The sequence below is a fragment of the Mustela erminea genome, chromosome 2 (genome assembly GCF_009829155.1).
Source record: "Mustela erminea isolate mMusErm1 chromosome 2, mMusErm1.Pri, whole genome shotgun sequence".
In the NCBI taxonomy this organism is placed as follows: domain Eukaryota; kingdom Metazoa; phylum Chordata; class Mammalia; order Carnivora; family Mustelidae; genus Mustela; species Mustela erminea.
This window is the reverse complement of record NC_045615.1, coordinates 144107733-144122557: the sequence shown is the minus strand read 5'-3', so window position 1 is coordinate 144122557 and position 14825 is coordinate 144107733. Positions and strand designations below refer to the sequence as shown.

Sequence of the window (14825 nt, the reverse complement as noted above, 5' to 3'; positions counted from 1 at the left end):
CTTTCAGCTTAGGTCATGATCCCAGAGTCCTGGGATGGAGCCCCACATCCGGCTCTCTGCTCTGCAGGGAGCCTGCTTCTCCCTCTGACTCTGCCTGCCACTCTGTCTGCTTGTGCTTGCGCTCACTCTACCTCTCTCTCTGACAAATAAATAAATAAAAATAAAATCTTTAAAAAAAAAAAAAAAAAGGAGGAGTGGCAGGATGAGCTCGTAGCATGGCCAGTAGCCGCAGCCGGGGGGCCAAAGGGGCCGTGGTGATAAGAAGTCCAGAAGGCGAGGCCGGCAAGGAGACTTACTCAGTGTATATCTACAAGGTGCTGAAGCAGGTACACCCAGACATTGGCATCTCTTCCAAGGCCATGAGCATCATGAACTCGTTTGTGAATGATGTGTTTGAACGTCTGGCTGGCGAGGCTGCCCGGCTGGCCCAGTACTGGGGCTGAACCACACTGACCTCCCGGGAAGTCCAGACGGTCGTGCGCCTGCTGCTGCCCGGGGAGCTGACCAAGCGCGCTGTGTCTGAGGGCACCAAGGCCGTCACCAAGTACACCAGCTCCAAGTGACCCGGGGCCGAGCATTTAATAAAGAGTGAACTGCTAAAAAAAAAAAAAAAAAAAAAAAAAAGTTCTGTGATCTCTGTCTGTCAAATAAATAAATAAAATCTCTAAAAAAATAAATAAATAAAATAACAAAGCAAACTACTTGCCCGAGGTTCTCTGGATGGCGTTGCCCCCATTCTCCATCAGAGAATGTGAAACTTCTCCATATGGGGAGGGAATTGAAAATAGGACTGGCCACTGTCATAATAGAGGAAGCTAAGAGTTTTATAGTGGTCTTTTTCATGAACCTTGTTCAGAATGAGCATTTTGGAAGTTGGTCCCAAAAGACCAAGTTGGCATATAAAAATTCCAGAGGAACATTTGCTTGTGTAAAGTTATTCTAGGACCCCAAAGGCCGTGACTACTGTGAAAAAATCTGTGATAAAATCTGTGATAAAATCTACTGATTGTAAGGCTTAAATTTATAACGAATTAGTTAAAGTATTATAGGGATTTTTTTTTTCCCCTTTGGTCTCAATTACCCATTGCTAACATTTAGCCCTGTGTCTTCATTGGTGGGTTGATATTATTTTCTGTACTGGCACTGTCTTTTCAGATGTATTCTTGCTGATATCTTCAGACGCATTGTGTGTAGCCTGTCCAACTAAACTTCAAGAGTTTTAGTGTTCTTATTGCTTATATTGTTATTCTTCATCTTTCAAGTCTCAGTCCCTTCTCAGTACCTATGACCCCCTGTAATGTGGTTGTTCGGCACAGAAGTGCAGCAAGGATATTTACATACATGGTCTTCTACAGGGAAACTCAGAACTGGTATTCTCTGGTTTTCTCTCTCATTTATCATGAAAAATAAAATCGCCACTGTGGAGTAGGACCCCAAAAAGTCTGCGACTTTAGGAGTATGGTTCACAACCTTACTGTATTTACTGTAACTCCTTGTGAATTACAACGGGAGTAAATGTGTACCTAAAAATATAGAAAAGTGTTATTTACTTTTTTACTTTAATATTATCAATATTCATGGTAATTATGAAATTTATGAAGTTCTGGAAAACAGCATCTGAATTTACATGTTTTAACCCTCCAAAATGCATCCTACAGTACTAGGCCCAAGTGAACTAAGGAAATAATAGACATTATGGTTTTTGCAGTTGCTATTCAATGGGGAGTAAGGTATGGGCAAATGTAAATACACAGAGAGCTGTATATATAGAGGAGTCATATCTCTTAATGGTTTAAGAGTTATCAAAGCATATTAACACCTCACCACCATATTTGGTTTTCAAGAAGCTAACAAAAGAACTAGAATAGATTTAACTGCTTTATTTTATAGCAAAGACTTGAGACCTCAGAGAGAGCCAAATGACTTATCCAAAGTTACGTGACTTATAAATTCTTCTTATTCCCGTTTCACTTTTGCTGATACTTTATTTTTGATACCGCCGCCTGATTATAGTTTTTAAAAATTAAAGAAATACAAGAGGCTGATGATTTTCTGGGGAAGACGTATTTTGAAAGTCTTAGTCATGCACTTTTTAAATAAATATGTGTGGGTCATTTTGGTACACATTTTACCTGAATTCTCAACAATTTAGAAGAATTCACCATTCCTTTATCCCAGGAGTGCTCTGTTCCTTGCTGCCATGAAATTTCTTTCCTTGTTTCCCTCTTATATACTTAGTCCTACAATGTTGATGACTTTTGCTTCCTTTGTGAGGCTTTACATGTTGATATCCTTCAGGTCTCAGTTCTCTCTCCTTCCTAGGTAGTCATACCAACAAACACATAAGACCATGTGCAACTCCCAAATATATATTTCTGGACCAGACTTTTTCCAGGATCTGCTAACCTTAATGAGTCATAACCACTGTTTTAGACAGAGGCAGACAATGCAACTTTCACTTTGCCAGCTGCCGCTAATGGAGTGTGGGGAAATTAACTTCTCTATATCTCAGTAAATTCATTTGTACAGTGGGGAATATAACCAAACCATCTCAGAAGTTCAATTACATGAAGTTTATTAGAGCCTAGACATCTCCACTGGCATATCTCATAGGCATCTCAGATTTAATCTATCCAAAATGACTCCTCCTGTTCCTCTATCTCATCCAAACTTCTTTATATCAGGAATTGACAGGACTTTGTGTTCCCACATATATCCGAAAATAAATTGCAAATATGTATCATTTTCTCCAAATCAAGACCAGTCATTATCCGCTGTTTCCCGGACTAACCTAATAGCCATGTAACTGCTCATCCTTGCTTTTACTATCATATTCACTCCTTCCACTCATGTATCCAATAAACAGCAAGTCCTTATTAAAAACAAATATCATGGGGCACCTGGGTGGCTCAGTGGTTTAAGCCTCTGCCTTTGGCTCAGGTCATGATCTCAGGGTCCTGGGATCAGGTCCCACATCGGGCTCTTTGCTCGGTGGGGAGCCTGCTTCCTCCTCTCTCTCTCTGCCTGCCTCTCTGTCTACTTGTGATCTCTGTCAAATAAATAAATAAAATCTTTAAAAAAATAAAAATAAAAACAAATATCATGCCACTCCTACACTTAAAACTTTGCAGCAGTTTTATTTCACTAAGAATAATAGTAAAATGTTGTATCATTGTCTCTAACAACCTCTGTAACTAATCTCTTCTTCTTCTCTCCATCCTAACCTGTGCCACTCCCTTCTTCATTCATGGTGCCCTAGTCACAAAGGTCTTCCAACAATTCTCAGGGTTTAACAAGCTCTTTCACACTGTCTGTTTTTTATACTTCTTATCCCGTGTGGTTGAATGTGTTTCCCCTGGTTTTAAGTACCAGCTCTTATTCTTAAAATCGTTGCTATTATTTCAGATTTTTCTCTGACAATCCTATTCACCACTCCCACAGTTAAGTTGTTTTTAAACACAACACCACACATTATTTTCTCCTTCAGAGCCTATATAACTGTTACTATTTTATTTATTCCTTGATTTTGTTTATTCATTTTTCAAAAAAATTTGAGTTTTTACTATGTTGTTTTGTTCTAGGTTCCAAGGGTAGAGCAATGCATGTCCTTATGCATGTTAACTTTCTAGAGGGAGAGATTATAGAAAATAGTCAAGTAAATACTCTGAAGAGAAATATAGCAGAGTAAGAGAATGTACAGTTGGGAGAAGTTTTGACTGGACAACTTGGATGGGATTTGCTGAAGAAAATATACTCAAGCTTAGGTCTGAATGACAAAAAGTAAAAGTTTAAAAGCTATAAGGAAAAGCACCTGATGACATGGATTGAGCAGATTAAGAGAATGACTGACAGCCAGGTACAGAAGCAGCTTGATCTCAAAACCAGAGAAGGAGACAAACCATAAGAGACTCTCAATCTCAGGAAACACACTGAGGGTCACTGGAATGGTGGGGGTGAGAGATGGGGTGGCTGGGTGATGGGCCCTGGGGAAGCTATGTGTTATGGTGAGTGCTGTGAATTGTGTAAAACTGATCAAGCACAGACCTGAACCTCTGAAACAAATAATACATTATATGCTAATAAAAAGTTAAAAAATAAAAATAAATGAAATAAATAAAAAATGAAAGCAGCAGCATGATCACTGAAACTGATTGTAAGCTGCCCAAGATAATATTCTAGAAATTGGTAGGATTTTCAGGGAGAGGTACAGGTAAGGTTTTTGTTTGTTTGTTTGTTGCAGAAAGGTTAGAGAGCAACTGGTGAGTGCTTTTTGTATTAATCAATAACTTCCTTGTGTTTTGAGTTTAAGTCTCTGACACTTAGGATTCTCACTAAGTGGAACCCTCAGTTAATTGCCAAAACTTCCCAGGATGGATACCAAGAGATTTTTATTCTAGTCATTTATGGCTTTGCTTTCCTCCCAGAATGAGTCATATCTTCTTGCTTTCATCCCTACATTTAGAACACTCTCTAACCTCTGACTGTGCTCTACTGCAGGCCAATCACATGGTTTTCCCTTCATAAACTTGCCAGGCATTTAAGAAGGACCATCTTTGTCTGAAAGTCACAGATATGAAAGGTTTGTTGTTTTTTTTTTTTTTTCTAATTATTATTACTTTAAACATGTGACAAATATTAACTGGTATTTTATAGCTAACGTCATAGGGAGAGGAGATGAACAATATTTTTATTAAGGTTGGATGTCGGGGAACAGTTGGCTATTTCAGGAATTTCTTATTGAAGGTAATCTTCCAAACATTTCAAGAAACACTAGCTAAGAATATACTATTTAAAACTATGTATTATTTTTAAGAATTTTTAAAAAGAAGTTTAAAGATTTTTTATTTATTTATTTATTTGACAGAGAGAGATTACAAGTAGGCAGAGAGGCAGGCAGAGAGAGAGAGAGAGAGAGAAGCAGGCTGCCTGCCGAGCAGGAGCCCGATGCGGGACTCGATCCCAGGACCCTGAGATCATGACCTGAGCTGAAGGCAGTAGCTTAACCCACTGAGCCACCCAGGTGCCCCTAAAAAGAAGTTTAGAATGTGTAAATGCAAGCACTGACTTATTTATAAGGACACATTTGGGAAAATGATACTGTAAAACTATCAAGTTATTTTGGCTCCATTTAACAAAATTAAATGAACATTTTAACCAGTCCACATTATGACTCTATTGTGATCTTAAAAAATTAGCCCCTAAAGCTATTTTAATTTGGTCGACGGACGAATAGAAAGATTTTTATGATAACTTTTTTTTCTTTATGAAGCAGAAAGCATCATGAGTTTCTAAAGCTATCACAAAGTTTCAAAAGAATCAAAAGAATAAGCAAAGTGCTTGGGGAAGGGTAGGGTTTAAAAATAGATGCTTGAAAATATATTTGCTTTGGCCATTCCACATTATAATAATTGGTATCAAACACACAGCTGCAATTACCACATAATCATTGTCAATGTCATGTGCAGGCAGATGGCAGCAATGTTTGGGAGAGGAGATAACACTGAATTTTTAACAAGTGACAAAAGGATTGGCAGGTTGCAAACAGAACACCACTGCACTTGGCCAGCAGCCAGGCAGCCCCATGTGTTGCCATCCTGTGAGTGCACAGAAGGCTTACATGGCGAACAAGACCGTGGATTTTTTCCTCAGTCGAAGACACAGACCCACAGCATGAGGAAAAAAAAAAAAAAATACACACACACACACACATACGTATGTACATACACATCAGAAAGTGAATAAATGGCTTCTTTTTTTTAATTTTTTTTAAAGATTTTTATTTATTTATTTGACAGAGAGAGATCACAAGTAGGCAGAGAGGCAGGCAGAGAGAGAGGAAGGGAAGCAGGCTCCCTGTGGAGCAGAGAGCCCGACGCAGGGCTCGATCCCAGGACCCTGGGATCATGACCTGAGCCGAAGGCAGAGGCTTTAACTCACTGAGCCACCCGGCCCCCCTGTTGTAAGGCCAATCTAATATTGAAGCTTTAACATAGTAGCCCAATAGGACACTCTGCCCATGATCCATTCTGCCCATGTTCTGGTTAAGAATAAGGGCTCTGGGGTCTGTTCAAATAGCAGCTCTCCTAAGTATTGGTTATGTGACTTTCAGTGAGTTATTTTATTCATCTGTACCTCCATTTGAACATCTTAAAAATGTGAAAACTAATAGAACCTACCAGTGTTAGATATAATCATCTAGAAGAGCTGAAATGATGATTCTCTTCCAAGTGACTTCCTGAAGGGCTGAACTGAAGAAAGGAGAGGGGGTGAGAACCAGCACAGACCTGGGGAAGAAGCTAAGCGTGTGTGTGGTCCCAGCTGCTGTGCTTGTTATCTATTGGTGCATACCTGCTCCCAAATTAGTGGTCTAAAACAACAATCATTTTATCATTTTATGATTCTGGTAGATGAGGAGCTTGAGGAGGGTCCAGCAAAGACAGATGGCTCAAATGACTAAAGGTGACTGGGACAACACAACTAGAGAACAGCTTGGGACCCTCGTTTCTTGCCGATACTACAGCCATAGGATTAGACAGTCCAAGATAGTTTCTGCACCCTCGCCTCTGACACTTGGGCCAGGATAGTTGGAACACCTGGAGCTGGCCAGCACCTGTTCTGTCTCTACCCAGACTCTGCATGGCCTGTGCTCCTCACAGAAGGGCTCTCCCAGGATTGTTTTTACATGGTGGCCTACCTTCTCTAGAATAAACATTTTAAAAGGCAAATGATGATTCATTGATTCCAATAATCGAAGCTCAAAGATTTACAGTGTTACTTTTGCCACATTCTATTGGTTACACAAGGCTAACCCAGATTCAATATAGCGGAGGACCACACAAAGAGAAAAATACCAAGAGATATGGTTCACTGGGGGAGTCTTAAAGCCTGGGAGTTCCACTTAGAGAGTACCGATGGCTGCTGGAGCCTACTGTAGCTTGAACCCACGGGGAAAACATGGAGTTGGTCCCATCTTTAGGCAAAGAGTCAGCCTTTTGTACCTTCATAAGAGATTGGGATTAATCTTTCCAGCAAGACAGTTCCAGGCAGAGGAGAGGGCAATTTTCCAGAGATGGGGTTATCTGTGAACAGTTAACACCCAGAACCAAGAACTAAGGTATGAATATGAAGCCAAGTAAAGATGAACTGAGCAGGCCACAGATACTGTCTATTCTGCTGCCTCTGAGGGTTAGTGTGAAGATTGCAGCATGCACGTGTTAATAAAATGCTCAGTGAGAGGTCACTTCAATTTATATCCCTCAGTACTGAGGAGCTGCTTCCTCTGGGACACTGTTTCATAGGGCCGAAGAAAACATACCTGTAGATTAGTATACTGAACTAATCCAATTAGCAAAAATTCCTTCTATTGTATATTTGATTACACTACTTAAGAACAGTCACAATTAAACACGAATTATCTCCTACATTCTGCCACATATACAGAGCATTTTCCAAGAAGCATTATGGTACAAAAACTAAGGAACTTCAAATGACAGTGCTTCTAATAAGCCACCATAATTTGCACTTGGATTTCAAAGAAATTTTAAGACTATCGATAACCTTGCTGAGCACCATGAGGTGCTAATTTACTGAAGGATTAGCTTGGTATACATTATTTTATCAAGTCTCATAATACTCCCATGAGATAGATACTATTTTCCTTATCATACTGGTGCACAAGCTGAAAACTAGAAATATTTAGTCATTTTTAATGCATGAACATATACATTTCAGTAAGTATGAGGTAGAGTTGAATTTGAACCTAGATTTCTCTAATTTTAAAACTCTGTTGCATGGCAAACACTCTGAAAGTGGCTATTTTGCAAATAATACGAAGGCTTCTTTTTAAGTGTCTATGGTGTCACTAATATAATTTGTCTCATGTTTCTCCAGGGAAACAAAGGCAGATTTTTGGATCAAAGGAATTGCCAAAGGTTTTATTGACTATTCAGAGGAGCACAACAACTCAAGGAGAAAAATCTTTAGCTCCTTAATGAGTCTATTGATATAAATAATGGCAGTGCAGCTACTGTATTCTAACCAATGAATTATAGTGTTCTCACAACCAACACAATTTCTATGTTTTTAACTTTTTAAAAAGAAACTGAATAATTGTTCTTACTACTGTATAGTATAAATAGTGGTTCTTCTAAGCTGTGGATACATTACCAATATAAAAAAAAAGGATTGGCTTTTTCAACTCTGCCATTGTTCCAGTGAGTAGGATTTTTAAATCTAGGGGGAAAAAGGAAATATCTTCTTATTAAAAAGAGTAGTTGTACTCTCTCAAAATTACTAGCTTGATATTGTTATCTTAAAAATCAGAAAATCAATCATTAGAATATTTTAACAGGTTTAAATCATATTAGTAAGTAGTGAAAAATCATGGATTTGGGGGAGGAAAATTATACATATTCTGTTGGAGGAAGAAGTAACAATCATTGTGCAAAAGAAAAAAAAACTACTAACATTTTAAGATAGCTTAGATGAGGGACACTTGGATGGCTCCATCAGCAAAGTGTGCAACTCTTGACCTCAGGGTTATGATTCAAGCCCTATGTTGGGTGTAGAGATTACTTAAAACAAAACAAGAACAAAGAAAAGATAGTATAAATGAGTACTATCAAAATAAAGATTAAAGTAAAATTATTTTTATGGCATCTATAAAAGACAGTCCAAAAGCAGAACTTAGGCAGAGCTGGAGCAGAAAGAACAAACAGGGCACTCAACATGGGGCTGAGATGGACCCAGGCTGTGAAGTAGTGTATAGACCATGTTAAGAGAAAGTCTGGATTTTAAGCATTCTTTATTTAGAGGTGAACAGCAACCTCCTGAATATGAACCTTTTCATACAGTCTCCTCAAAATCACATAAGCAACAGAAACTTCAGAGAAAACCACACACAACCCATGCCTTCAGCATCATTAGAAGAGGGTAAATTCCATAAATTTTTCATCAGCATGGACCAGCGTGGAAAAATAAATTCCAAATCCTGATGGAGATCATGCTGGAACACCCGTGCATGACTGCAGGCTTGTGTGCCTGGAGAGTGGACAAAAGAAGATTCAAGTGACTGAGAGAAAGAGGGTGGCAGAGTGGAGACCTTAGATGGAACTCAGACAAAAACCACCCCCGCAAAGCAAAGTCCTGTACCAAGCACTAAAATACTAAACACAAATATCTCTTCCTCAGTCATTCACAGCACCACCTGCAGGAAAAGAGCTTCAGAGAAAATGAAAATAAAAGTTTATAGATTTGGAGAAGCATAGCTCTGGGAGACAATGAGATGAATACAAGAATATTGCCTCTTGGAGATAGGAAGTAGACAGACAGAAGAAAAAGAAAAACAAAGTGCAGAAGTACAAGAGAACGAGATGCTGCAAACCCTCTCTGCACCACCACCACCATTATAAGACATTAAAGAAACTGAATTTCACTATGCCATTGCAGAGGCTGCTCTTGAGTTAGGATCCCTGTCCATGAATTACTTAAGAATGGGAGGGGGAGGGAATTTAGATAAGTCACATTTAAATGATATGGAGTCCTTTCCAGGAAACATTAAGTCAAGTTTAAAGTTCATATACAGTATGCTATAATGTATATGAGGAAGAAATAAAAAACATCTATCTGTTCAGTTTAAAAAAAAAAAAAGAAACAGGAAATATAAATCAAAAAGCAATGAAATTCATGACCTATAAGGGGAAAAGTGGGTGTGAAGTAGCACGGAGGAATAGGTGAGGGATGCCACTTTTCTGAGTATCATATTGTTGTACTTCTGTCTTGGGAGATGCTAGATATCTTATATTCAAAAATACAGGTAAATCAACAAGAATTGGATAAAACTTCAGATCTTATCAAAAGATGAGGGTAAGCAATTGCAGATGATTGAAGAGGAGTTAAGAGCTGGTGAGTTTTGAGTTCTCAGAGTTCATTTTAACTGCAGTGTGGAGAAATAACACGAGCTAGGAGTATGAAATAGAGCAAACACGTTCACTTTTCCCTTCCAGAGTACAGGCCTAGAAGAGGCTTATTAGAAAGCTGATTCTTGAGGGTAAGTTCCTGAGGCCCTGAGGAGCTCAGATGCATGGTGGGTGACATCACCTTCTTCAGCATGCGCTGATTGGTTTCTTAGTATGCAGAACCAATGCAGAAGAATGCCTGTAGGAACAGATAGCCAATCCAGAAAAAGGCATGAAACAAGGTTTGACTCTATGCACCAATTTGGGTTCTTACTACCAAAAACAAATCTAGAAACAGTTGAGTGTGGCTGAAATTCTGGAATCTGCCTGGGGGCCAGAAGACCCTGCCTGATATTTATCATGATACACCAAAGAAGAGGTTTTATAATTATTAAAGAAGTTAAAGAGGGAATATGAAGGTCTAATGATTTTTTTTAAAATGAACTCCTTTATTTGATCTCTCTTTCTATAGATATATACATAAATATTCTATAGTATATATGTGTGGGGAGGATAGATTTACTGATCTGGAGTCTACAGAAACTGGCATTTCCCTCTTAATTAATAAACTAGGAAATAAAATAACAAGGATATAGCAATAAATCATTACAAATCAAAGAGAAATGGTCTGATATAATTACATAAGGTTCATGTAGTTACCATAAACTCAACTAGAATTCTTGACAGTAAGACACAGCAGATTATAGATTTTAGAACATGACTCCTGGAAGGATAGATCTGAAACAACCTAACAGATGATGAACAGAATCATTCAAACAGAACTATTTCAGCTATACTATCACAGACAGAAAGAGTTCAAATTTACTGTGACTTTGATTTTCTCCACCTGCTAGCATGGGTTGGTACTCAAATCAATGGAAGTAAAAGCTCTGGATTGTAGATTAAAGCCCCTGGGTGGGGGAAAAGCTATTAAAATCATTCTGTGCTCATCTCCCCAACTCAGCAGCACAGTCAGAAGGATCAAAGTAAAATTGGGCCTTATTGTTTTAAAGACGATAAAAATGTAAACTTTTAAGACACTAAAATTCTGCTCAATGTAATTCTCCAGGCAGTCCTATGTAAAGGATCTGGTGATGAATAGCAGAAGTGTTGCTTTTAAATCTGAAAAACTCTTCTTGTAAGACAAATCATGCTTCATGCTTATGGTATACATTGTTAGAAGTTCTGTCCTCCAGGTCTCATTAGAATTCATGATGACATATCTAAATCTTTATCCAGTGGCAAATATATATATATATATATATATATATAAAATTAGTTTGGAGATATATATATATAAATTAGTTTATATATATATATATATATATATAAAATTAGTTTGGAGATATATATATATAAATTAGTTTATTATATATAAAATTAGTTTGGAGATATATATATATATATATATATATATATATATATATATATATCTCCAAACTAATTTTTGTAAAACACAACTAAAAGATTCATTGTCCATAATTCAAAGCTATAGGAACTAAGATGTTATCAGGCATACATGCATGATAGATAACAGTATCTGTAGAGTATTCACTATTTTTTTTTTTTTTTATCTGAACCATTACTTTATTCCCGGCACCGATTTACTCCTGTATCTCAGCTTTTAATATCACTTAAAGGAAATAACTGCACAAATATTAAATTCTACTTCAAGTTTTCAATTCTGTGTTCTGTATCCTTATGTTTGTTTAAAGGATGACAAGGTGCAAAATGTTGTTCCCTTTTTAGCACCTGTAGTATTGTCTGTTTTTGCCATCTGTTCCACACACACACTGCACGGATCTGAGGGTCGGTTGCCCTCAGTAGTCCTGTTCCCTGAACTCTTTGCTGCAAGGTGAACTTTGGGTCTTCAACACTTAATCCAGGCAATTTTCTTAAAATGTCCAATACGTGAATATTAGGTCTGTTCTTCTCTTTTTAAAGTAGAAATTAGCTTCACGTTTTTTTTTTTTTTTTTTTTTTATTTCCAGCATAACAGTATTCATTATTTTTGCACCACACCCCGTGCTCCATGCAATCCGTGCCCTCTATAATACCCACCACCTGGTATCCCAACCTCCCACCCCCCGTCCCTTCAAAACCCTCAGATTGTTTTTCAGAGTCCATAGTCTCTCATGGTTCACCTCCCCTTCCAATTTCCCCCAACTCCCTTCTCCACTCTAAGTCCCCATGTCCTCCATGCTATTTGTTATGCTCCACAAATAAGTGAAACCATATGATAATTGACTCTCTGCTTGACTTATCCCCTGGGGATAGAGTATTATGCCTCCATCAGAAAGGATGAATACCCAACTTTTGTAGCAACATGGACGGGACTGGAAGAGATTATGCTGAGTGAAATAAGTCAAGTAGAGTATTCACTATTTTGAAGGAGGAAGTAGATTCTTTGAAGGTGTTGAGAGGAAAGAAGAGAAACATTTTTGGTCCTTCACAATGTTGTTTAGTTATTCAGAACACATTCCTGATAAACTTAGAAGCAACTACAAAGCAATATGCTAAAACTGCAAATTAGAATAGCATATACTGTAAAAGTGTAGAAAAAAACACTGTATACAGGAGGAATTAGGGGTGGGTGTGTTTAATAGGAGGAGGCTTTCTTTTAGATGTAAGTTTTAAAATACAATATAGAAGTGAATGGAGCAGTCCAAGAAAAGAGTATGGTGTATCCCTAGCTATCTAGGTGGATATCGCCCCAAATATTAATAAGTAAATACATAAAGCAAATGGGATTTTCTTAGATGGAGAATTCTATCAAGTGTTGATATAATTCTTAGGTAGTTAGAATAGACATGAGTTAACAAATTCATAAAGAAGGAACAATTAGTAGTAGCTTATGAGAAAATGGTCAGAATATTACACATTTCATCAGGTGTGAAAGCATAGAGATGAGTGTGGAAGTGCCACTGGTAATAGTATCAAAGCAGACCAAGAAGTCCTTGACTAGAAGACAAGGGAGAGTCCAGGAAGCTGGAGTCTAATAATGATAAGAAGGAACTAAAGATGGGACAGCCAAATAGCCTGGTCCTCAAACAAGCAGGGCTTTCTTTGTCTGTCTGTCTGTTTTCCTAATAGGGTGAAGAAGTGATCATCTGTGTTAGGGTCTGAGGGGAGCCAAATAAATATCACCCATCTTCTCCACCTGAACCAACTTTCACAGAAATGAGGAGTTTAGGGCCTATGAAGATCAAAGGATCACACTGTTTTGTTTTGGTTTTTGCCCCAGGCACTCAACATTTATTTCTCTATCCACTGTATGTCAACAGGTGGTTACAGGAACCTGCCACCCCCCCCCCCTTATACACTCCTAACATCTGTAAGAATGTCACTTCCCACCACTTACCTTATAATGACAGTGGTCTGGCTGCTATCTCCTAACTAAATGATTACTCCAGTCATCTGAAACAGCAACATAGAGAATGGACTTTCCTGTAATGAGGGTTGTGGGGGAGGTGGTCACTGAATTGAGGCTCAGGAAGCTGCTTGGTCTAGAAGGCCAATTGCTAGTACAGTGTCCAGGATGCCATAAATGATCAAAAACTTAATCAAATGAGAGAAGATGTAAACAAGAAGAATCTGGGAGCAAGGAGAAGTGTTCTTATAGTAATTTCTTCACAAATAAAGAATTAGAGAGGTAGAGCTTTATATTTGCATAAGAGTAATATATGTGAAACCATGAAATGGATCCATGCCAGAAGTGAGAACACACTGAAACAGAGTTTGGAAAGACTACCATTGTTATAGGCTGGGAACAAAACAAAAGGAATAGAAAAGTGAGCAAAAAGAAAGAACAAAAGGAGGTATTATCCTAGAAGTCATGGATTTTGTGATTTCTGAAGATGCAACTTCTTGTTTATTCTATTCACTGAATAGGTGTGAATGAGCTTTGTTTTACCTTATACCTTATCAGAGCAACATTGTCATTATGGATCATTTTAACTACATATACAGCATTTATAATAGATCTTTCTGGGTATTGACATGCAGTACCACCAGGGATATTTCACAGGCAAATTTTAAAGAAATTTAAATATTTTCCAGTGTATTAATTTTGGTTTGTTTATGTTTGAATGGCTTCCAGATTAAATATTAGAGAAAGAAGTCACTCTTTGTAGTTTCATAAAGCCTGGGGAAAACACAAACATAAAACCAAACATATTTTCTAAATTTCTAAACCTTTTAATGGAGCTAATAAGCTCAAAAGAGTAATACCATTCTCAAATTTATTCCAGATGAATTTTAGATTGGGTAGAGGCAATGACTGACAACAGGAAATATGAGTGAAGAGGAGCTTAAATAATTTGGTACATCCATGACATGCCTCTACTAGCATTTATTCTATAATAAATAAATGCAAGGTCTATAAATTATTTGGTCCCAGAGTCTGATTTTGTAGTTACAGAATACTAACTTTGAGAATGGTAGGAAAACAATCCTTCCCATCTCTTTCTCATTGTAAATTTTCTCTTGAATATTTTTTCAAAGGGATTTGTTCATACTTCAAAAATACCAAAATGAAAGCTGAGCTTCCATGTCACTTGGGAAAAATGCAATTTAGCTTTTTACAATAACTTAGCTACTGAAAATCACCTCTAAATCAAATAACTGGTAATGCAATAATTTCAAATGCAGTAAACAATCAAACAATTAAAAAGATGAGTCAATAGTGGATTATTTTGCAAAGTAAATAACTCTTCCTTAAAATGCCAGTCATTTTCTAATGTAAGTTTCCTGCATATGTGTGTTCTTAATATAACGAGATACACATGCATAAGATATTTTATCTTATGTAGAATCTGTATATGATCAGCTTTTTTTGTTTTTTTAAGATTTTATTTATTTGATAGAGAG

General features: G+C 37.5%; 1 pseudogene; it reads left to right on the top strand.

Moving 5' to 3' along the window:
- The first annotated feature begins 215 nt into the window (after positions 1-215).
- On the top strand, positions 216-563 carry LOC116584023 (annotated as a pseudogene).
- Positions 564-14825: the final 14262 nt, after the last annotated feature.